This window comes from Coenobita brevimanus, chromosome 58 (assembly GCF_032717465.1).
Source record: "Coenobita brevimanus isolate Jiangsu-jjx chromosome 58, ASM3271746v2, whole genome shotgun sequence".
NCBI lineage: Eukaryota > Metazoa > Arthropoda > Malacostraca > Decapoda > Coenobitidae > Coenobita > Coenobita brevimanus.
The window spans coordinates 18,775,299-18,778,878 of NC_137011.1; positions in this window are offsets into that span (position 1 = coordinate 18,775,299).

Below are 3,580 nucleotides of genomic sequence, written 5' to 3' on the forward strand. Positions count from 1 at the left end.
TTTTTTTTTTTTTTTGCTAAAACTTTCGCTTTTGGTGAGAAACATCGAAAATTCATAGAGAAATCGCTCACCTGAGGTTTAAAATACTCATTACAGGTAGGAGAGCCTCCTTACCTTACTGGGTTTTCTATCAGGCTGGCACCAAAGAAAACGAGTTCTATGGGAGGATAACTATTTCACACCACTCATAAACGGTATTTATTTATTTACTGTTACGAATTTATATGTAGTACAAGAGTATATTGGTTTTCAAGCAGTAATATAGGCATTATAAGCATTGTTTCACTCACTAATACCTGACCTTTTTTGCCACATTACCTGATCATCATTTCTAACTGTTTCTTCCTCTAATGCTATGTAAAGTTTGTCCTCCACATTGTCATTGATTGGGGAATCACTCTGGCCCTGAATTTCGTACCGTGGCATGACATGGCTATACTGGCCAGGTCACTGATAACAGGTGAATTGCTGAGAAAAGGGCATGCAGGGGGGGGGAGGAGGTCATGCTGGGTAAGGCATTGTCTCTGCCTGGCATCTTGTTGAGGAAGGTGTCCCGTGTATACGTACCAAAAATGACTCGCGAAAATTGAAAATTGTGGAAATTATGAACCTTGCAATTGCGGACGTTGAAGTACGTCCTCGGGATTAGCTGTGACAAAACGTGAGGACGTGGAAGTACGTCCTCGGGACGGCGCGGGTTAAACAGGGCCTACTTTGTTCAACCACCAAGTTGGTGATAACGAACTACGGATGATATTATGGCCGCCACCGGACGATTATATTTAACTCATCAATTCCTCATGCAGCCATGGGAAACTAGCTATATTAAGGAATGAGGTAAACTGGAAAAAACCTAGACAGAAAAAAGATGGAAAATCAAGTAACATAAAAAAAAACTACTGTACTTCCGTCTGTAATAAGGCACGATGCATAATCAGTATATCCTTCCCACTAAAATGTGGGAATCCATGGAGAGTAATTGCAAGTCTGAAGTAAGCCGAAGCTCCAAGAGAGAGTACAATGAGGATAATACCCTAAATGCCTGTTCGTCGGAAGTGCCTTTGGTAATGAGAACAGTGACTGGGTTATCGACCAGGTCCTGGAGTGTCTGTAAGGGCTGAGGGATGTATCTAACGGCCAGCTGGGACATGAGGTTGCCGGCATAGCTCCGTGTCAACACCAGCGTCATCAGCATCCACACCCCCAACACTACACGCTCCCACCACCACCAACCCGCAACCTCAATCACACCTGGTGCGGTAATAAGTGTTTTCTGTTTGAATTTTTAAAAATAAATAATAAATCTGCCAAACTTTATTTTAGATAATACTTTTCTCATTATTGGGCACACGTGGAATACTGTATTATTACGGTTATGTACAGATGATACTGTAAGATAAATCCCTGGCAGATAATGAGTTATCCCCCCAAAAGGAAATGGTATTAGATTTTAATCATCAGTTAATGAGGATACTCGGTAAGGAGTCAAGAATCCCCAACAGATTAAGAGTTACCCCCTAAAAATAAAATTCTCTAACATTTTAATAATCAGTCTATGAATATACTTGTTAATGGGTTAATAAGTGCCAATAAAGGTGGTGTCAGTGAACACCTAGTACCTTGCTGCAGCAGCACGCGAACCAAGCTGTCATTGTAAGTGAAGAAACCATTCCTAGTTTTGACAGGAAGGCAGGAAAGTAACATCGTCATGACAGACAGCACCACCAGCAGTGAGGCCAGGATGGTCCACCACAGTGAGGGGGTTATGGGCATCAAGAAGCTCCAAGGGTCAATCTCAGGACTTCCTCGAGCAGCAATGATTCGCAGAGAGGAGATGGTTACAGGATGGGTGAAGCTGACTTCCTTATCTCTTTCTGGTGTCACAGTAAATGTCCCAACACTGATAGCCACTTCCTAGATAACAATACAGTAGTAATGATATCTAATATATAAGATTATTACTACATTTCTCCAGGCTGTTGGGACATTTCCTACTCTGAAACGTTTCGTAAAGAATTTCCTTAGTTTTTCCAAGGCAATCTTCCCTGCATCTTTAATTAAATCTATTATGAAACTGTCTTATCATGATGTTCTACTACTTTTCATATTCTTTAACGTTATTTTTGTCTCTCCTGTAGTTATGGCTGGAATTTTTGCAGATACTGGGTTTCCTTTGTCACGCGGTCTGTACGAAGTAGTCTGAACTGTACAGAGTTCCATAGAATTCATCCACCACTTTGATAATTTCTTCTCTAATATGTGTTGTTTCACAATCTGGTTGTTTAAAGAATCTATTTATCTCTCTATCCATCAAACTATCTAGTATCTATCTATCTATGTATGTATCTATCCATATATTTGTATCTATCTATCTATCTATCTCTCTCTCTCTCACTCAACTGTATATATATATATTTATATATATAAAAGACAACAATCATCGATCAATGTCAGGAGAAATAAAAATCATGTGCAGAAAACATAGACTTGCATAAAAAAGAAAAAAAAAAAAAAAAGAGGGAAGCAATATAAAATGGGGTAAAGCATAAAAGTACCATGTTTAATCCTTGCAAAATCTGAAGATCAGGACAAAGACTAACTATGCTAAACATATATATTAAAAAATGAAATAAAAGGAGTAGGAGTTGACCTGTTAAAAGTTGTTACTGCGTGAATAGTTGGGTAGCGCTAGTCGAGCTATTGAGACTGGTTCGCATTCTATGAATCAGGATGGATTCCGCAGTGATGAGGTCAGAGTAAGACTGACATGAAGTTGGTACTACTTTTCCTGACAAGACTAAGGTTCCCAAGAGGAAGATCTATTGCGGATATATATATATATATATATATATATATATATATATATATATATATATATATATATATATATATATATATATATATATATATATATATATATATGACCGAACGTTTGTGTGGGGGACGGTCGGGGGGTGAAGCCTGATATAGAGTTACTGACTTGGTTGCCTACTGATATGTGAACTTTAAACATATTTCTGACAGCTTTAGATTCCTAAATATTTGTCACTTAACTTGTTTGAGAAGCTGGCCAATCATGCCCGTCCAGGTACCATCAGGGAGCAACAGCCCGTACTGCCCATCTGCTGGCGTTATATATTTTATTCTGAAACAGTCAACAATATTTACTTGGTGGCAAAGTAAATGTCAAGAAATAACAGAACAGCTGTCATCGAAGCCACAGCTACCACTAATATGAGATGATAAACAGCTTATTTTGGTGTCATTAAGTATCTCATGGTTTTGACAATTCTTTTATTATATTGCAGCTAATGGCAGATGACTTTATTCAGCTGGGAGTGAGTCTTGATAGCCTAAGATATTCTTTATTGTCACCATTAGCATTCTGTTGGCTGTGTCAACTCTAGTATGCTCTTCCAGCTAACACAAGACCATGTTATTCCTCCGAAAACATATGTTAAGACCCTAGGAGTGTTTTGCGTTTGCATTTTTTTTATTTTTTACCATTATTTCATTAGCATAATAGGAAAAAGATACGTGTATATACAAACTCACGCGAAATTCATATCTTTAGCGATCG